The sequence below is a fragment of the Pelophylax lessonae genome (assembly GCF_965119305.1).
Source record: "Pelophylax lessonae genome assembly, chromosome: 3".
NCBI lineage: Eukaryota > Metazoa > Chordata > Amphibia > Anura > Ranidae > Pelophylax > Pelophylax lessonae.
The window spans coordinates 177,881,276-177,903,807 of NC_138770.1; the positions used below are offsets into that span (position 1 = coordinate 177,881,276).

The 22,532-nt window shown below is 40.8% G+C and overlaps 1 protein-coding gene across 1 annotated transcript in view; it reads left to right on the forward strand.

The window, feature by feature from the left end:
* SLCO2A1 (solute carrier organic anion transporter family member 2A1) overlaps positions 1–22,532 on the forward strand; it is an 85,258-nt gene that overhangs the window by 20,008 nt on the left and 42,718 nt on the right. The window lies entirely within an intron of this gene.

The window sequence follows — 22,532 nt, forward strand, 5'->3', positions numbered from 1 at the left end:
CAAAGGCATGTTAGTAAATGTCTCAGAGGTCTCACGAGGTCTGCTCTCTCATCAGGTCCATTCCCTTGTGATTGACAGCAGGCAGTGGGTGGATTATTTAGCTGGTAGTGTACTATGGATCTACCCACTGCCTGCTGTCAATCACAAGTGAATTGACACCTCTATATGGTGGGAAATTTTTTCACCTGAATATATATATACACAGTATCTCACAAAAGTGAGTACACCCCTCACATCTTTGTAAATATTATTTATTATTATATTCAATTTATATATATCTATATATTATATTTATATATATCTTTTCAGCAAATGTACACTGTTATACAAGCTGTACACTCACTACTTTACATTGTAGCAAAGTGTCATTTATTCAGTGTTGTCACATGAAATGATATAAAAAAATATTTATAATAATGTGAGGGTGTGAGGGGTGTACTCACTTTTGTGAGATACTGTGTGTGTGTGTATATATATATATATATATATACAGTGGGTACGGAAAGTATTCGGACCCCCTTAAATTTTTCACTCTTTGTTATATTGCAGCAATTTGCTAAAATCATTTAGGTTCATTCTTCTTCCTCATGAATGTACACATAGCACCCCATACTGACAGAAAAACACAGAATTGTTGACATTGTTGCAGATTTATTAAAAAAGAAAAACTGAAATATCACATGGTCCTAAGTATTCAGACCCTTTGCTCAGTATTTAGTAGAAGCCCCCTTTTGATCTAATACAGCCAGGAGTCTTTTTGGGAAAGATGCAACAAGTCTTTCACACCTGGATTTGGGGATCCTCTGCCATTCCTCCTTGCAGATCCTCTCCAGTTCTGTCAGGTTGGATGGTAAACGTTGGTGGACAGCCATTTTTAGGTCTCTCCAGAGATGCTCAATTGGGTTTAAGTCAGGGCTCTGGCTGGGCCATTCAAGAAGAGTCACGGAGTTGTTGTGAAGCCACTCCTTCGTTATTTTAGCTGTGTGCTTAGGGTCATTGTCTTGTTGGAAGGTAAACCTTCGGCCCAGTCTGAGGTCCAGAGCATTCTGGAGAAGGTTTTTATCCAGGATATCCCTGTACTTGGCCGCATTCATCTTTCCCTCGATTGCAACCAGTCGTCCTGTCCCTGCAGCTGAAAAACACCCCCACAGCATGATGCTGCCACCACCATGCTTCACTGTTGGGACTGTATTGGACAGGTGATGAGCAGTGCCTGGTTTTCTCCACACATACCGCTTAGAATTAAGGCCAAAAAGTTCTATTTTGGTCTCATCAGACCAGAGAATCTTATTTCTCACCATCTTGGAGTCCTTCAGGTGTTTTTTTAGCAAACTCCATGCAGGCTTTCATGTGTCTTACACTGAGGAGAGGCTTCCGTCGGGCCACTCTGCCATAAAGTCCCGACTGGTGGAGGGCTGCAGTGATGGTTGACTTTCTACAACTTTCTCCCATCTCCGGACTGCATCTCTGGAGCTCAGCCACAGTGATCTTTGGGTTCTTCTTTACCTCTCTCACCAAGGCTCTTCTCCCCCGATAGCTCAGTTTGGCCGGACGGCCAGCTCTAGGAAGGGTTCTGGTCGTCCCAAACGTCTTCCATTTGAGGATTATGGAGGCCACTGTGCTCTTAGGAACCTTAAGTGCAGCAGAAATCTTTTTGTAACCTTGGCCAGATCTGTGCCTTGCCACAATTCTGTCTCTGAGCTCTTCAGGCAGTTCCTTTGACCTCATGATTCTCATTTGCTCTGACATGCATTGTGACCTGGAAGGTCTTATATAGACAGGTGTGTGGCTTTCCTAATCAAGTCCAATCAGTATAATCAAACGCAGCTGGACTCAAATGAAGGTGTAGAACCATCTCAAGGATGATCAGATGAAATGTAAAGCACCTGAGTTAAATATATGAGTGTCACAGCAAAGGGTCTGAATACTTAGGACCATGTGATATTTCAGTTTTTCTTTTTTAATAAATCTGCAACAATGTCAACAATTCTGTGTTTTTCTGTCAGTATGGGGTGCTATGTGTACATTCATGAGGAAGAAGAATAAACTTAAATGATTTTAGCAAATGGCTGCAATATAACAAAGAGTGAAAAATTTAAGGGGGTCTGAATACTTTCTGTACCCACTGTATATATATATAATGTATAAATAGTACTTATACATTCTGAGGGAAACCTGGGAAGTTCCTCCTAGTGATACCATATTTATTTAACCTCTTAATGACCGCCTGCCGCAGTTTTACTGCGTCAGGCTGGCCCCCCTGTGCGAACCGATGTAGTTGTAAATCGGTCACGCGCCTGCAGCTAGGGGGCGAGATTGCTCCCCGCTGAGTGATGGTCAGCTATTGTAAACACAGCTGACCGTTCTTCTCTCTGGAATGATCACAGAGTGCCTGTGATCCTTCTATATAGGATAACAGGACTCTGTGATCATTTCAAAAGCCCCCCTCCCCCCCCATAGTTAGAAACACTCCCATTTAAACCCTTGATCACCTGTCATTATTACAGTAACAATGCATATTTTTAGCACTGATTACTGTAGTAATGTCACTGGTCCCCCCAAGAGTTTCAAATATGTCAGTTAGGGGTCCGATCTGTCTGCCGCAATGTCGCAGTCCCGCTAAAAATCGCAGATCGCTGCCATTACTAGTAAAATACAAAAAAACAATACAAAATGACATAAATCTTTCCCATAGTTAGTAGACGCAATATCTTTTGCGCAAACCAATCAAAATACGCTTATTGCTATTTTTTTTTTTACCGAAAATTTGTAGCAGAAAACAAATTGGCCTAAAATGTTAATAAAAAGTTTGATTTTTACATTTTTTTTGGGGGGATGTTATATAGCAGAATGTAAAAAATATTGTTTTTTTCAGAATTGTTGCTCTTTTTTTGTTTATAGCGCAAAAAATAAAAATCACAGTGATCAAATACCACCAAAAGAAAGCTCTATTTGTAGGAAAAAAAGGAGATAGATTTTATTTAGGTACAGCCTTGCATGACCACGCAATTATCAGGTAAGGCTCCATGTACACGGGACGCTGGAAATGGCCGTTTAGGAGCAGTTGGGCATTTTTTTCAGAAGCCCCTGAACCCATCTGCATTTTATCTTATCTTTCCATGTACACCAGGTCGTTTACAGTCATTTGCAGGCAGTTGGGTTCAGGGACTGTTTTTAGAACGCAATTATTTGCGTTCGAACGTGTGTTTCCCGGCGTTTCAAACGCACAAACGCGTCCGAACGCGTCTGAACGTGTCCGAACGCGTCTGAACGTGTCCGAACGCGTCTGAACGTGATGACCCGCGTTTAGCGTTCGCGTTTTTCCATTTTAAGGGGAATAATTTTTATGACCTCTAGGAACGCTTCTAAACGCAAACTCCCACAAACGCTGCTAAACGCCCACTAAACGCGGGTACAAACGCGACTGAACGGACGTTTCAAATGTTCTAAAAATTCCAGCATTCAAAGGGACTTTTAACAACGTCCCGTGTACATGGAGCCTTAAGTGACGCAGTACCGAATCACAAAAAATGGCCTGGTCATTAGGGGGCAAATCCTTCTGGTCCAGAAGTGGATAATTGGGGTCATTTAAAAAATGGGTGAATAGGCTATTTACCATAAGCCCACCAAGATACTTACAAGCGTGGATTGTTAGACAATTCAGAATTCCATTTCTCAATGCTTTGAGGTTGATTTACTGAAACTGGAGATTGCAAAATCTGGTGCAGCTCTGCATGGAAACCAATCAGCTTCCAGGTTTTATGTCAAAGCTTAATTAAACAAGCTGAAGTTTAATTACATATCAAAATATTTTAAATACATATATAATTCAACTAAACATAAAACAATATCCTTGGAGTTATGTTGTAAAGTTAGTTTTAACTAGTGATCCTGAAAATAACGTATTCCTGTCCTAGGGCAACCATACTCACTTAGTTTACTGATTAGTGTTGTCACCCTAGGCAAATGATGACAAACCTTGGCACCCCAGATGTTTTGGAACTACATTTCCCATGATGCTTAACTTCACTGCAGAGTGCATGAGCTCACTGCCCTAGGCTATTCTCCTGGTTTGGAATACAAATCCCTCCCCTCTCCTAATCTCATTTACATAGGGAGGTGGGGATTTTGTAGTTCACAGAGGAAAGCTTGGAAAGCTGAAAGCATTGACTGAGATTTGAGTTCAGTGCAAGCAAAATTACAAGAATTCTGGATTTCTTTCAGGATCAACAGGTATTATTCTGTACTTGTTAAAATTGTACTTGGACTGAAAAAAAGAAAAGAAATAAAGACAATACATCTAAGGATTGATAAACTGCAAAATATTACAAATTACAGGAGCAATATGGAAGCCGTGGGAGTTAATTATAAAAATGCTAGACGCCTCGTTGACTTTTAACCCTCTGACTTTTTGCTTTTAGTCACTGATCCTGTATGTGTATCAGGACAGTCAACTTAAACTTAGTTGACCTCGTCTGCATACTTTTGGGTAATTGACTAAAAGCCCTCAATCCAGAGGGTTAGCATAGCAACTAGCACTGAAACAATGAGACATCTAGAATGGCTGTGTCCATGTGTCTCTTAGCAAAGGCTTCCTCAAATCAAGTTTAAGCTGGCCTTATAAGACTTGCATTTTGGCTAAAGCCTACTGAATCAGCTGACATTAAATAGCTGTGGGTGCCCCTCTTGTCACCATCCAGCTCAACAAGAGTCAGCTTAAGAGCCGGTTCACACTACTCTGACTTGGGACACGACTTGTGTGCCCTCAAGTCGCCCTAAGTCTCTTGTCATCACAAATTCAATGTAAATGAATGATAGCAGTCTTAATATGCACTACTGAAGTCGCTCCGACTTCAGAAAAGGTTCCTGTACTACTTCAAGGCGACCTCTATCCGACTTGTGCACATAGACTTCAATGGGAGTCACCTCTAAGTCGGATCCTTATCTATTTTCAAGTGACTTGTTATCAGACTTTCCAGGAAGAAGAAAAAGATTAGCCAGGCATTCCCCACAGACAAAGTCGCCTATCATTTATGTCTCTTCAAAGTAGTGCACAAGTCTCTTACAAGTCTCTTACAAGTCTCTAAACAAGTCTCTTACAAGTCACGCTAAAAAGTCACTCCTTCATGGGATGACTTTCTGGTCGCGGTAGTGTGAACCGGCTCTTAAAACCGACTGTGTCGGGTGGAAAATTATCAGCTGAACAACGACTGTATCCCTTTGCAGTCACTGTTGAGTAGTCCTCAAGTATGGCAGTATCAGGTCATGTGGCCCTGTTCTAGCGCTAATTGTATGTGATCTTGTTATTATTTATTTGATATATATATATATATATATATATCATGCAAACTTTAGTTTAAGTTTTATTTTAAAGCAGCAAGAATTCCAATATTTGGCTAAATAAATGAGTCTGCCAGAACAAATGAAACTGCTGCGAGTAAATTCAAATAAAGGGAGGGGAGACAAATATTAGTGTCCAGACTGAACATTTTGTTCAAGGGGTATTATTTTCCCTGTATCTGTTTGTTTAATGATTCTAGTTCTTGGCCCGGCTGTGATTAGGGAGGTCTTTCTCTACACTTGCTGGTTGGATTATTTGCCAGCTGTAGCAGAATCATCACTAGGGAAAGCTTGTCAGTGTGTGTGAATAACAAACTCATGTTACTGTGCTGAGGGGCCTGCATTGGGATTATTCATTTCCATAACTTTTACAAATGTCTCCCCAGTTTTCACTACTCCCCTATCTGTCATTATAGCACTTAATTATTGATGGGGTCCCATGTTATTATAAACACTGGTCTGAGTAACTTTATTGGAATGTCACAAAATTACATTTCATTCAACACTATGCAACGCAGCACTTTGTGTTGTGCTGCGGTGACATGTAGCATTTTTATGCAGTGCGCACCGTCCCCTTGTGTTGAGCCTGCATTGATCAAAAAATGTTTTTGCATGATAATGGTTTAGTTCAGTTAGTGTGCTGTGGATTATTTAGAACAATGATAAAGCTTAAAATCAATTAGTGTTTGCCCATGCAGAGCAAAGCAACAGGTTCACTTTAACTCCAGACCCATATACCTACCTTTCTTTTACCTCCTAATGTACTGCTCATCTTCTGAGTGCAAAAAAAGATAGCACAGTGTAAGCACTTACATGATCCTCCTTACCCAAAATTTAATAGGTAGTTCCTTTGGCTTTTGACATTGAAGGGAGTGTCAGAGGAGCAAAAATAGTTAAGTACCTTATACGTATATTAAAGTTTGCTCCTAAAGCCTGAGGTTTAGGTTTTTGTTTTTAATCAGCACCAGGGACAGTACTTACAAAAAATAAAGGATGTCCCTTGTGCTGGTAGCTGATGTGTTGCTCGAAGTCTTAAGGCCTCTACCTACCGGATATCCCTGCATCTCTCATCTTCTGGTGCTGCCTAATATGAGTGGCTGTGCAAATGTGCCAACCAAGCCTGTCCCTTCCACCCCCTGCTTCATTCATGGAAGCCATACTATCAGTTCCATTAATGAAAAATGCTCAATGAGCAGAGGATAGTGAATTAATAAAAAGCCCATCTCCTTCGTTCATAGATTAGCTGCCCATATTAAATTACCTAAATTCTAGAAAGACCACTGCTGCAGGAGTATCTGAGTGGCAGACATCTAAATATCTCAAGCAATACAGCAGCCACCAGAAATTGGGCCATTTTTTATTCATTGTAGGTACTGTATCATCTCAGCTGCTTTAAGAAGCACTTTGGTCAAAATGTAAAACTTAACCCTTGATATGCATACAGGAAGAGCTGCCTACATTCTCAGTTTTAGTTTAGTTTTGTCAGTAACTTGATTATCCGAGAACCCTTTCTTAAAACACTATAAGAAAGTTCCAAAATACACCAATCTTTAGACTTTCTACTGCTCTCACATGCAGGGAGATTGATTTAAAAAAAAGTCAACACTACCTCTAACTAATCTCTGCAAAAAAAGTCTAAATGCTTCTTTTACTCACCTAAATCAGTGGTTATGTAATGTTCCAGTTTCAATTCTGAGTCTTCTCTCTTCTTCCATACACAATATATAATAGGACATACTTCCCATTGGCTGTCCAGTAGTGAGGCCTGTCAGGATCCAGAAGAAAATTTGTAGTGATGATGTCAGTGTGAGGGGACCTGCCACTCCAGGCACATCTGCAGCCCTGGATTGCCAGTCTCCATCACCTGGAAATGGTGCCTACAGAAGGCATGGTGGACAAAAAAAGTGTTCCAACAGGTATTGAATAAAATTTAAAAAAGATGAATGGTTTGAGAGGGGGGGGTTTAGGTTTTTTTTTTTTTTTTTTTTTATGAAGATGGGCTTTAAGATAAATTTAATGAACTTTCGTATTTAAAAAGTAACTGCAGTGTTTTCTGGTATGCCTTGGCAGTTAACTTGTTGCCTGCAATGGCTCCCTAAATAAGGTCAACATTGTGGTTTCAGCATAGCAGTAATGTTTCCTGGGTTGGCAGGTTGCTGGTTGATTTAACCTAAATTATTTAATTTTCAGATCCAATAAATTGCTGAGATTTTTTTAAATTAAAAAGCTGTTAAAACCCACTGTCTATTAACACCTACACATTTCCCTTGAAATTGAAGAGCAGATAATTAGCCACCCTTTACCTGACAACCTTAAAAAATAAATGTGCCTCACCACTTCATTGCGTGATGTTGACTGACAGCACAGCTTCCACCCAACAAATCAGTACACATTAAATGGCTTCAATCAGCTGAGCATTTTTTCCCAGTTCAGACCTACCTACTCAGGTATGACATGTTGAGAAGAAGCAATTATTAAACCTTTACATGGCATGGGAAAAAGGTTTGTAGGTCAAAATAAGGTTATGTAGCTATGTTATATGCAACTGTGTTATGTTCAGTAGTGGTTTTGTGATGTGAACAGTGCACAGTGCTTTGTCCAGCCATATGAAAAAGTTTTCGTGGTTGACACCATTAGAGCTTCAAATGACAACTATAATTACTGACCACTGCACATATTCACAGGTAATGTGTATAGTTCACTATGTACAAAAAATAGTGACCAATCAAAATTCATTTTTCACTGGTCTCATTAGTGAAAACTGAAATCGGACTGGTTTATATGGGTTACTAAACTGTGCACAACCCAACAAAGGTCATCAAATATTCCCCTTATTTCCCTCAGTGCTTGCATATGTGCCTTCAGTACTGCTGTGTGGACCTGCCCAAGCCTGCACAGCCTTCTTAGGAAAATAAGCCAGGCTGCATCCTTTCTCCTTTGGCCAGCTGGGGGCTGCCATGAGTATGGCCCCACCATAGGCTGCTATCATTGTTATAATTACGTGGCATTAAATTTGCATCCCTATTCTTTGTCATAATTGGTCTCATTCATGAAAGTGTCTGAAAAGGAGTGTATGCTACCAAAACAAGACAGAACTAGAAAGATGAAGAAAAAATCTGGTTATTTTGAGCAATGCAGACAGTCCCTATTTTTAGACATTTTTAAATATTGGCCAACGATCTGGATGGCCAGCCTGATTTGATACAAAGGTTTAGGGTAGTGAAAAAAGCAAACAACTATACTGACCTCCCTCCCCACAGGTGTAAAAAAAGAAAATTGAATGATTCTCCCATCAACACAATCACAGTGTTGATGGGAGAATCCCTCCTGCATCGCATGGCGTGGAGACTTCCCTGCTGGCAGAACACAATGATCACTGCTGGCAGCGATCACATGAAAAAAAATTTGATAGGCTGGTTGTACTGAAGTTGATCGATGGATTAACTTCAGTACAACCAACCTGCCAATAGATGGATGAATCTCAGCCGCTCCCTGTTGAACTGGGCGAGATTTGGTCCACCCATGGCCAGCTTAAGCCTAAGAACTGAGCCATCACATGACTGCTGACCCCTTAGTTCTCAGTCTGCCCTGAGCAGAGAGCACTGACTGTCAGTCAGTGCTCTCTGCTCTGCCCCTCAAGCACTTATTGTAGCACTAGGCTGGGGACTGGGTGGGAGCAGCTGGCTCAGGCTCACAGCACCATGCTGAGAGGCAGAGCCAGCAACCACTCAGGCATCTATGTGGATCCCGACATTATGATCAGGAACCTTGGAGAGTCTGGAGCTCTGTGATGTCAGCCGACAGAGGATTTTAGCCCCCTGTCTACTGATTCTGGGTCACAGTAGAGAACAAGTAATTGCATTTCTGTGACCCAAAAGAGAAGTATGGCCAAACAAGCTTTGACCATACTTCTCTTTTAAGCTTGGACTTGGGTGGCCCAGTGTCCTATGGAATTGGCTAGTGGAGTAAATAGGTGAGAGAAGCAGCAACAGTGACCTTGGCCCAAAAAAACTACAACTGTACAAGCCAACAACTAAGATTGAGGAGGAATGATTTTAAATCTTCTGAACATAAGAGAGCCTTCTTTTTTCCACCCCTTGCATTCTTTTACCCCCAAAGATATTGGCCAATTGAAGCCCAGTATCCAAAGGAGGACAGATTTCACAATTTGTAAATGTTGTTTTGTGCTGCCCTCTCTAACTCTGTTGCCCTCTCTAACTCTGCTGCCCTGGGCCCACAAATACCCTAGAAAATGTCCAATTCTGGTTGATAAGTTAGCATTTCTCAAACTTTTTACCCCATACCCCAGAGAAACCCTTGAAATAGTTTTCAGGTCTTGGTAAACCCCTAATAAAACCAATTATTTTGGAGTCAATGGGAAAAATGCCCCTCGCATTGGTGGCCAGGAGGAATGAAGCCCCCTAGATAGATTTAGTCAGAATGCCACCCTTACAGTTTAAAATATTATTTGTATCTTGCATTGGCTCTGTCAAGTGGTGTTGGCTCCGGATGTCAATCTGCCACAGCTAAAGAAATCCCTAGCAACCTGTGGAGGAACCCTAGTTAAAAATGGCTGAATTAGGTCCTCAGTTTTACTATAATTAAAACTGTCTTTGCATATATAGCATGCATTCTGTGGCAAAAGCACAAACCTTCTGGGTACATCTACATAGGCTCCCTGTATTATAAAACAAGGAAAAGTTAATTTGCTTTCTGTGAACAATCAAGCAGGATCAGTAGCAGAAGTATAATCAACAGTCTTCCAGCAATCTGAATAGTTCCCAGAAGGTGACACCAAAATTAATGTGTTTTTCACAGTCAAACTGTTTACACAGTATAACACCAGACACCTGATATACTGTATGACTTATTAGGTGAGGCCTTTTCAGAACATTCTACAAAATGTCAGGAAATCAACAACTATTATGGCACTACACTTTTTCTCACAATTCGTTTTTCTTATAGCTGAAGTCTTACTTTTTTATATTTGTTATGCAGACTAGCTGCATAACAAGTAAAGAACACGGCATTACCCCCTGTTCCTTGGGCAGCATTGTTAATGGGAGTAGTGTGTAGGGGCATGTTGGACCTCTTCATAGTTACATAGTTAGTGAGGCTGAAAAAAGACACAAGTCCATCCAGTTCAACCTATGATGTGTGTGTGTGTTTGCTTTAACCGTACATTGTATACCCCTGTATGTTGTGGTCTTTAAGGTGTCCATCCAATAGTTTTTTGAAACTATCAATGCTCCCCGCTGATACGACTGCTTGCGGAAGAGAATTCCACATCCTTACCGCTCTTACAGTGAAGAACCCTTTACGCACTTTAAGGTTAAACCGCCTTTCCTCAAGTTTTAGTGAGTGGCCACGTGTCTTATTGTATCTCCTTTCTCTGAATAGTTTGTTCCTTATGCTAGGGTCGCCAGTACAGTATTTGTACATTGATATCATATCCCCCCTCAATCGTCTCTTCTCCAGAGAGAATAGGTTCAGTGCTTGTAGTCTTTCCTCATAGCTGATGTCCTCCATTCCCCTAATTATTTTTGTTGCCCTTTTCTTGACTTTCTCCAGTTCCAGCACATCCTTCCTGAGGACCGGTGCCCAGAACTGGACAGCATACTCCAGATGTGGCCGGACCAGAGTCTTGTAGAGTGGAAGAATAATCTCTTTATTTCTGGAGTGAATCCCCTTTTTTATACAACCCAGTATTCTGTTGGCTTTGCTTGCAGCGGCTTGGCATTGCATGCCACTTCCAAGCTTGTTGTCTACCAGTACCCCCAGGTCCCTTTCCATCCTAGACTCACCCAGAGGTTCCCCCCCTAGTGAGTAGCTTGCTTTCTGGTTTCTGGCCCCCAAGTGCATTACTTTACATTTCTCTACATTAAATCTCATCTGCCATGTAGTTGCCCACCCCGTTATTTTGTTCAGGTCTGCTTGCAAGATTTCCACATCCTGCATAGAAGATATTGGCATGCCTAATTTAGTATCATCTGTAAATACTGAGATTGTACTAGATATCCCCTCCTCTAGATCATTTATGAATAAATTAAACAGGATTGGTCCCAGGACAGAACCCTGGGGGACCCCACTTTCCACACCCGCCCAATCAGAGTACTCCCCATTAATCACCACCCTCTGGACTCTCCCCTGGAGCCAGTTCTCTATCCAGGTACTCACCTTATGGTCCATACCTATCTTCCTTAGTTTGTACAGTAAGCGTTTGTGGGGAACGGTGTCAAAGGCCTTTGCAAAGTCCAGATACACCACATCCACAGGCTTACCTTTATCTAAGTGGCAGCTCACTTCATCGTAGAAGGTTAATAGATTGGTTTGGCATGAACGATTTTTCATGAATCCATGCTGATTACTACTTATAATACCGTTTTCATTACTAAAGTCTTGTATGTGGTCCCTTATCATCCCCTCCAAAATTTTGCAGACTACTGATGTTAGGCTGACCGGCCTATAGTTACCCGGGATATATCTCGGCCCCTTTTTAAATATTGGTACCACGTTGGCTTTTTACCAATCAGCTGGCACCATACCTGTCTGTAAACTATCCTTAAAGATCAAGAATAATGGTCTGGCAATCACCTGGCTGAGCTCATTAAGAACCCTTGGGTGTCCCTCCCCCCCCCTCCCTCCTCCTCCTTCCCTCCCCCCTTCCCCTCCTTCACGTCTTCTTCTTCCCCTGCTCCTTTCCCCCCCTACCCTCCTCCTGTCTCGTCCCTCTCCTCTGAGCCCCCCCCCTCTCCCATTTCTACCTCCCCTATCTTCCTCCTCCCTCCTCCCTCTCCCCTTCCCCTCACCTCCTCCTCCCCCCCACCCATCTCTTTCCCCCCCCCCCTTCCCCCTCCCCCCAACCCTCTTCCTCCTCCTCTGCCCACCTCCCCTACCCCCCCTCCCCCCCCCTTCTTCCCCCCCCCCCTTCCTTGTAGACTATGATTGTGTCAATTGGCTCCTCTCCTGCTTGCAGAGTATCAGGTCGTGAATGTACATCTGTGCATAATGATGCAATTATTGTCCGTGTTACGCTACTCTGAAGTCTTTGTATTTCCCTTTTAAATGCTGGATGTTATTATGCTTGTATTGCCTCAATATTTAATAAAAAAATCTTTAATGGAAAAAAAAAAAAGAACCCTTGGGTGTAAGCCATCCGGTCCCGGGGATTTATTTATGTTAAGTTTCTCTAGTTTAGCTCTAAGTCTATCCTCTGTTAGCCATGGCGGCACTTCCTGAGGTGTATTATTTAGTTCGGCCTTACAAGCGGGGTTCGTGTAGCCCCCCGATTCCTTTGTGAAGACTGAAGAAAAGAAATTATTTAACACTTCCGCCTTTTCTCTGTCCTCAGTGGCCATTTTTCCTTTATCATCTTTTATGGGGCCAATGTGTTCTGGCCTCGCTTTCTTACTGTTTATATACTTAAAGAACTTCTTGGGGTTCTTTTTACTCTCCTCCGCTATATGTCTCTCGTGTTCTATTTTAGCCACCCTGATTTCGTCTTTACATTTCTTATTACACTCTTTGTAGTGCTTAAATGCTGCCAATGACCCCTCAGTCTTGTATTTTTTGAAGGCCTTTTCTTTAGCTCTAATATACATTTTTATGTTGGAGTTTAGCCACCCAGGGTTTAGTTTTGCTCTTTTAAATTTATTTCCCTGTGGAATGCACTGGCCCACCCCCTTGTTAAGTATGCTCTTGAAGCACTCCCATTTTTCCTCCGTGTTCTTTGTTCCCAGGGTTCTATCCCATTTGATATTTTCTAGCAGCGAGCGCAGTTTAGGGAAATTGGCTCTTTTGAAATTCAGTGTTCTTATATTGCCCTTGTGTTTCCTATTACTGTAATTAATACTGAAACCAATTGACCTATGGTCACTGTTCCCTAAGTTGTCCCGTATTTCTATATCCGTGAGCAGGTCTGTATTGTTGGTAATCAGTAGGTCAAGTACCGCATTGTTTCTTGTCGGTGCATTCACCATCTGACCCATGAAATTTTCCTGCAAAACATTTAGGAACTGCCGAGCCTTGGCTGAATGCGCGGTTCCTTCTGCCCAGTCTATATCAGGATAATTAAAGTCCCCCATTATAATGACATTTCCCATCCTTGCTGCCAATCCTATCTGTAACATGAGGTCCACCTCACCCTCCTCCCTCTGGTTTGGGGGCCTATAGCATACGCCCAATATTACCTTCCCCACCGTGCCTTTCCTTTGAAGCTCTACCCATAGGGATTCTGCCTCGTCCATAGCTCCATTATTAATATCATCCCTCATATTTACCTGTATACTGTTCTTAATATACAAACATACCCCTCCCCCTTTTTTACCCTCTCTATCTCTGCGATAAAGGGAATACCCCTGAATGGTCGCCATCCAGTCATGAGAGCTGTCAAACCAAGTCTCAGTTATCCCCACAAAATCTAAGTCCTCCTCAAACATCAGCAGCTCCAGCTCTCCCATCTTGTTGGCCATCTTCGTGTAAGAGCCCGGTCAAGCTCTCTAGTGTGCTGCTGCCACAGGGCAATACTTGCAGTAATAATCACACATGCATAGGGGTGTTTTTATACCACAAAATTGCATAGCCAAAGACAGTCTATTGAAGAAATACCATGGGTAGGGAGGTTATGCTTTCTTTTCTATTATTTGTAGCAGTAGTTTTATTTTGTAAAATGAAACGTAAAGCTTTTGGGGGGGAAAAGCATAGCTATTAGTCCAGTGAAACACCTGCTCAGCACAAATAGGGGAACATCAAATATTTTGTTGTTCTAGTTCCTCTACAGGTTGAATGTTAATCATTCATAAAAACTTGAGTGGTTTAGGAAAATACCTTATTATGGCCATTAGATAGAGCTGAGGATCATAGGAAATATCTTCTATTTCTTATGACCTTCAGCTCCATTCATAATGAATAATGAATACCATTTAACTGATTGAGGAAATAACATGGGAAAATTTCCCCTATTGGCACAGAATGAATCTACCACTGTTTAGCTGGACAAATAGCTATGAAAATGATGTGTAGAAATACACCTCATAGTGAACACAAAAAAATGTCATATGTCATATGTCAATGTCCTTTATGTACAACCTACAGCTCCATTTTCTGTACCAAGATTTACTGTACTATGTCAAAAACAAACCATTCAGGATGGTTACTTATGATTGGTATATACTGTATATATTTTTTTTGTTTTACTAAATTTAAATATAAGGGCATAAAATGGCAGAAAAGTATAATACAGAAATAGATGTCAAGAAAAGAGACACTTGTGACAATGTAACAATATAAATAGCTGCTCACAAAATATACTTCCTGTGGTTTTCCTACTAAATGTCTGGTTTGTTTTGCTTGAGCTGTGATTTCTTTCCCATTGCCTGAAATCACCCGCAGTAGAGATAAAACATTTGTGTCCTGTGAAATCAACCCCCCCTGATGTTTCAGGGAAGACCCTTTCTTTTGCTTTCCTGACTCATTTCCTCCTGCACTAGAATGTCTGAGGAACTTTCTGACCATCACACAAGTGCATAGGTACTCAGTACAGAGAGCAGTAACCTATAAGAAAAGAGAAAAACAGTAAAGCTGGTCATATGCATTCCCAATAAACTGGCCCAAATTCACTCTGTGGGTGGCCTAGGCTTCCCTGCTCTGTTTAAAGAAAATTTTAATTTTTTCCTCTCCAAAACAACAGATACATTGTTCATATAAATGAATCACAAACCTAGTGACGCTTTGTGTGTAACTTACCTACTTTAGCTCTGTATAACAGGTTTCTGTATCTGTGATGTCACTCCTCCTTCTGGCTGAATTTCAAAGTTCTCTGACTACCTGCTTCCTTCCTTTATCAGTCCTGATACTACATGTCCCATCATCCTTTGAGCCACTGAAGTTTTAGGGCGGGCTATGGGAGTCATTTGTACCAGTTCTGGAAGTTGAGTGGTGGGTCCTAGGGTTACTGTGGGTGTTTCTGGGTCTTCATATGGGTGGTGAAAGGTGTAAATGTGTCATACCTCCTCCTGTGTCATTCCTGTCCTATAACATGCCACAGAATAATGGCTTACTGCAAGACTACAGAGGAAGGGCTATGGGAGGTTATCATGGAGGTGTTTCCTTCACATGTAAATTAATAATTTCACAGAGAGCAGGGTTATGGGAGGGTGGGATCTAAGGGATGGGATTATTAATGCTCACACTGGTCGGCATATATATAACTGGGCAGGATTGAATTCTAATTGTGATCCAGTCAATCCTGCCCAGCAGCAGCACAGCTAGCTTTTAGAACAGGTTGTTTATGGAGGGGTTTCCTTCTTGAATAATGCTGTGATCTGTGAGGCAGGACCTAGGAGGTTTGGACTCTTCCTGTAGGTGTTACTGGGTGGGACTGAATGCTAATTAGGATGTATTCTACTGTACCCACCATCAGATGTGAGGGAAATTACATCATTTGCAGAGACTCAAAGACTACAAAGGGTAGTGTTATAGACTCTAGCTGCGGCATGAAGTGTTACATGGTACAAAGCCACAACTAAACCCAGAATTTTAGTGGATCTGCACACAACATAGCAATATGGTACAGAGGTATGGTCTATGCTGGGATTGATCATTCCATTTAGTTATAGTGAAATAAAAGGTGGAGGTCAGCTTTAACAAAAGCTGATCATTCGATTGACTATTGTTAAATGAGTCTACTGGAGAATTTTCGGCCAAACAGCAGCTTTATTCAATCAGATACATTTGCCCCTTGAGTGTCAGAATACAACAGCCCAGCTGGGGAACTTGTCCACGCTGAGTAGCGTAGATGGAGGTACCTGTTTAAGGTGGGTACAGATGGATCAAATTTTTGATCTGTGTTTGTTGCTCCCTGTTCAACAGGAGTCGATCAGTAGATCAACTTTTGTCAAACGGCACACTTAAAAACTCTCATTCCATTAGCAGCTGCAGCCCCTGATCAGTGTATTCTGACGGAGGAGGAGTCTCACTGTCAGAATACAATGACATCCAACTTCGCATCTGTGGATTGGGGAATCCATTTGTTTTTTTTGTTTTTTGAACTGAATGGAATGATCAATCCCAGGATAAACCATACCTCTGTACCATGTTATTAAAAAAAAAAAAAAACTATGCATATGTACACACTATACATTTTTTGTATTCAGTCTCAGGCTTACCAAAATAAATCAGAGTATGGCTAAATAAAACATTTCCTAAGATTTGCTGCATGCAGTTGATAGGTCCCCCCAAGTAGACATGAACCTGTGACCTTAAATGTTGAATAAAAGGGGTAAATGCAAAAACAAAATCATGGTTCACACATGAATAGTAAATAATAGCCTTTTTACGTTAGGATCAATTCACACCATTGCATCACAGCATAACATGCGTTGGTGCGCTGCTGTGCCTTTCATTCTGAAGGACACCCCAACGAATCTCTAAACTGTATGTGCACTGCAACACAACGCAGCACAACACACGTTATCCTGTGCATTTTGCTGGAAAATAATTCAGCCTGCCCCGTTTTTTATGTGTGTTGGGTGCATTTCAGCTCTTTCATTTTGAATGGACTGTTTAACATACCAATAAAGCAACGCATATCAATGGTGCTAAGGGTTCCTTTTAATAGCATGTTAAGGGTTTCTGCCAGGCCTCTATTCCTGTCTGTGCCCACATCAAGGACATTTCCCTCACTTCCTGTCCCTGAGATACCAGGACAAGAAACTGGGGTGGGGGGGAGTACTTACCAAGACAGGAAGGCAGAGACCGCAATATACACATTGTCAGATGTTCTAAACCTTCCTCACTCTATTTAATGTCTTTTTGTCTGTGTCCCCATTATAGGTCTCAGCCCTTCCCAACTCTTTGCAAAACAAACTAAAACATCTAGCTGTAACGAGTCTTTAAATAAGCCTCCAGTCTTTTACAACGCTTTTAAAAGGAAGATATGTAAATATATAAAAGTCCCATGAGGTTATTTGATATAAAAAAAAAATGAGAGTTCTGACCCTTGATAGAGACTTTTTCTTACATATTGTACTGCTGATTTGTCCAGATTTAAAAAGATTACCATAGCTGGGACCTCTTCGGCTATCACCTGGAGACTCTGAATAACTGGTTTGATTACTGGTTCTCAAAGCTGCCAGTAGTGTCACTATTTCTGTTAGCCATTGGCAGGATCAATAAACTTGTGCTGGTGAGAAGGAGAGACTACCAGGCTCCTGTAGTCTCACTGTTATCATCACAGTCTATGTATTGTCCCAATTGCCTATTTGCTGCCCACGTATTTTTAAGGCTGCCCATTTGATGCTCATATATTGTCAGGATTGCTATTTTTGCCTACGTATTTTTAAGCAAGCTTCATTTATTTACAGGAAATCCAGTAATCAGTGTGTCAGAATTCCTTTCATCAAAAGGCCCGGAGCCACACACTTGCACTAGTGAGAAGGAGAGAGCCGGGAGGAAGTGTGAGCTCTGCTTTCTCCTCCAGCTCTCCCTTTTAGCCATGGAGGATACATGTTGTATGTTGTTGGAAGCCTGTAATAAGGGAAAGGTTGATGGTGGTATGATAGTCATACTGGGTTCCTGTAATGTCACTGTGACCATCATTGCTGTAGTATTGAAAGATTTGCTTTCTTGTTGCCTACATATTGCAAAGGTTGCCAATTTGTTGATCAGCATTGCTACTTTTTTCCTACATATTCAGCTCTGTTCACTTAAAGAACCATTGTAAAACAGAGGCTGCTTGTACTAAGTCTGATTAGAACAAAAGATGGCTAATACCATGGAACAATACATTGCATTTAGCTTCCTACCAAATACAAATATGCTGTAAATTGTATTGTTTGTTATATGAAAAAATTTACATGCATAATGGAATATGGTATTAATAGTTTTCCTTTATCCAAGAAATTATTGAAGAGACATAAATACACAGGCAACAATGTAATAGCTTTTGTAACATGAATGTAATGTAGCAGTCCCAGACATAAACGTCCACACGCCCCCCAACGAAGCCGGCTGTTTATCCATATGCTGATCTGGAGACTTGCGGGACGCCGCGGTTAGATCCATGACCGGCACATACTACATGCCTGTTTTTGTCTTTTAAATTGTAAGTAGTTTTTTTAATAAATTTACCTATTGGTTTACGGGATTACGCTATGGGCCTCTGTTTCTTTCTACATATGGCTTTACGTTCAATGGAGTATATGAGAAGTTCCAAGTGTGCCACATATTAATGTGATCGGTTTAACAACACACCGGAAACGGCTTTCGGCTTTTGGAGTCTTTCGAAGCACCTGAGCTTGATATCGGTTGACCTACTGGTTTACTACTAGCTGGGAGAGGCTGTCTCATTAAATTGAGCAGCCACGGAATTTCGGTAAGCTGCTTGTTATACCTGAGCACAAGGGTGTCCCCTTCCTACACTTTTCCCTGGTGTCACTGGAAGAAAGTTATTTTGCACGTGGATTCACATCTCTGCACTTAATATTGGGACTATTCATTTGGACATTATCCCCTCTCCTTTTTTGTTTTCTTTATATGAGCTTTTCAGCTATATAATTGTATACTGATTTCAGCGCTGCACTTTTTGGTTTTTATTGTATTTTTTGAATCACTGTTAGTTGATTTTGTGCCAGCTGCTCACTATTGTTCTTAATCATTTGGTTTTCTGTCACATCTAGCGCGGAAATTTTTCTTCTATTTATATTATAATGTAGCAGTATTAAAAGTTTTTAATTTTTAATAGGGCTTCACAGCCAAACTCTATTTTTTTGGGGTTTGTTTTGCCTAAAATTGAAAAGGTTAGACCTCATTTGTGTTTTTATTTCTGTATATTGAGGAGGCATCCCCTTACTATCTGTCCTGGAAACCACATGATAGGTGATTAGAACTTCTGCAATAGGGATAAATACAATGATAAAAAAAACAGGCAGATGTTCTAACTCTTTCCCACTCCATCCTCCTTCTGCTGACACCTTTGGAGAGATTCTGCTCTCGTCCTGTCCTAGTAACCACACAGGAAGTGAAAGAAAATCTCCCCAGAAGACAAACTTAAAAAGAAAATCTTCCCAGAAGACAAACTTAAAACAGCAACAAACAGATGTTCTAACCTTTTCCCATTCTACCCAGAACTTTCCCATTCTACCCAGAACTAAAAAAAGATTTTGCCTAGAGATTTAAAGTGAAATCAAAAAACTTCTAATCTTGCTTTAAAATGGATTGGATCTAAATACAATGCAGCTAGAACACCATTTCTACTGATTCAGATTTACTTTTAACCTTAACCTCCTAACTGTGGCACCTCCCGGCCCTTTATGGGGTTTCTGATGCAGGGAGGGCGGGGTTTATGATTATGTGACTGCCGTGATTGACTGTCACAGTGGTCACATGATCGGGAACCTCCCAATTGCAAGTAGCGATCGGGATCTTTCTGTAAGCACTGATAACTGTGCTGGTAAAGCTTGGCACGGGTTTCTTTACATTTTGGTACGCCATCATCCGCCTGTCTCTCCAAGCTAGTCCAAACAAACTATTTAAAGTTCACTACAACTTGGAGTTAGCCTTTATTTCCCTTTCCAGATATTCATAATTGTTCCAGAACAGTGACTTAGAAAGTCATAATTGTCCATGCACAGGACCTTTGGGTCCTGGCAGAGCCCGTTGGCAGGTTTTCGCACACTCAAGGGGGTATCCATGCACATGCAAAGACAGGGAAGATTTCAGACTTCCCTGATACCAGTCTTTTCTTGGGAACTGAGCCCTGTGGCACATCTGGGCATGAGCAGGGAACTGATAGAATGTCTTGCCTAGGCAAGAAATGTGCTGTTTTACACAGAGCGACACAGGAGATATTTTTTGCCTGTGGCCATCAAGTTACATAATTCTTCTTTGTGAGGGACGGAGGTGAAGATTAATTCTGGTTTATGATCAGGATTTTATGTTGTTTTTATAGTATGTTGGCATTATGTTAAAACTTTTATTTGGAGTTATGTTAGAAAACAGGGTCTATTATTTGCATTTAGTAGTTTGATTTTGTGTAATTTTAATCTATTCTTTATGTGTTATCTATTCTAATTATTCCGGATTTTAATTGTATGGATGGTTTATTAGAGTGTAGTTTTAATTTATTTTATTTAGGGGCAATGGCTGTTATTGGGAATTTTGTTGTGTCTTTGTATCTTGTTTTGTTCATCGTTGTAATCTTGTGTTGTCTTTTTTGAGTGTGGCTGAGTCGCAACAATTTCCCAATTCCCTTTGGGATTAATAAAGTATTCTGTATTGCAGTTTCAATAAAGTATATTGTAAAAAAAAATGTCCATTGTTAAGAGAATACTGGGAGGAGGCAAGGCAGCACAAGATGTCATTTTAGGTTAAGGTATGCTTTAAGTTGGTTGCAGGGTCTATATAACAGTGTTATGTTGGTGACAAGGCATCTATAACAGTGTTGTCTTTTATCAAAATTAGTTTTACAGCACTCTGATATTAACCTGAAAATGATTAATCTAGCCTCAGGACTGGAACAGGAATAAATTACTGAATAATAAACTGAAGTAAATCCATAGCTTTAAGCAACGTTTTTTTTCTCTGGAGACAAGCTTACACATATTAATATTTAATGTATTGTACAACTCAGTTTATATAGGATAGTCATACTTCCTTATCACTCTTTATTTAATGTGGGCCTTTGTGGTTGGTGAGTAATCAAGTAGACCACAATTACAGACCGAGACTACAAGGATGTCATGTAGAGGCAGGGAACTTTGATACCACACTATACGTCACAAATGGTTACTAAAGGTCTGCAGGATAATATTTAAAGATCAATCAGCCCTAGGCACACATGACTGATAACGCCATTTCTCCTCCACCTCTTTTTACTCACAATATTATGCAAATATTAAAGCTAAATATAAACCAGTTTGCACTATAGAAGACTGCATCTGTTCTATATGCTGAGCTATTACTGTTGTATACAGTCCACTAATCAAGAGTCTGTGGAAAAAGAGAGATTTTATGCAATGTGAATAACAGGTGAACAGGCAAAAAATTTGGGGGAGCATACCCATGTATTTCTAAAGCTGCTGCAGCTATGAACCAAAAGACATGTATATTAAAAAAGAATAGCGCACAAATGCAAAAGAAATAACTACCAAATCTGAAGACAATCCATAAATAAAAATGGGGGTTTGGTCCCACCATATGGCCATATCGTGCTCAAGCCCACTACTGCGTCAAAGTACCCCATTATCAGTGGGTCCTACACTAGCCATGCATTTGCGCGCTATTCTTTTTTAATATACATGTCTTTTGGTTCATAGCTGCAGCAGCTTTAGAAATACATGGGTATGCTCCCCCAAATTTTTTGCCTGTTTATTATGTATTCGGTCTGACCAGACTATCGAGGTTGAGCAACCCTCCCCACCCCCCCACACACACCTGTACTCAATCAGTGTCCACCATCAAGTGGATATAGGAGGAGTCCCCTGTAGTGCATTTGCACATCCTTCCCAGCAAGGAGTGTTATCTCCAAGGGTTAGGCTGGATTCATCTCTTTTTCATGGATAGTGTAGGACCCACTGATAATGGGGTACTTTGACCGGGTAGTGGGCTTGAGCACGATATGGCCATATGGTGGGACCAAACCCCCATGTTTATTTATGGATTGTCTTCAGATTTTGTAGTTATTTCTTTTGCATTTGCGCGCTATTCTTTTTTAATATACATGTGAATAACAGGTGACCTTAAGAATATTCCAAATAGCCCCACAGAATCACCTCTTCTCTTAGGTCTGCTGCTAAACTGACTTGTATAGAAGTGAGCAAAGGAAACAAAAATAAAAAGTAAAAGACAAACTATACAGTCAACTTCTTCTTTTTGGTCCTTTTTGATTTGTTAAATATACAATTGAAAGTGTTTTGTTATTTCAGTTTGATAAGTAAAAAAAAAAGCCTGTTGATCTTGGCAGAAAATGTTGTCTGATTTCCTGTGCTGTTATCAACTACATACGTTTTGGACGATAGGAGAGAGACGTGGTTCTGTAGTCCTATCTTCTTTCTGTTTCCCTGGTCCAAAAGCGAAAATGAGTGTTATCATCCTAGGACTAGACTGTGTTTGTGGCAAGATCACTAGGTAAAAATAAAGCAAAAAAGCTAATAAAAAAAACAAATAAGCAACCCCATCTAAGAATTCATAAGCTG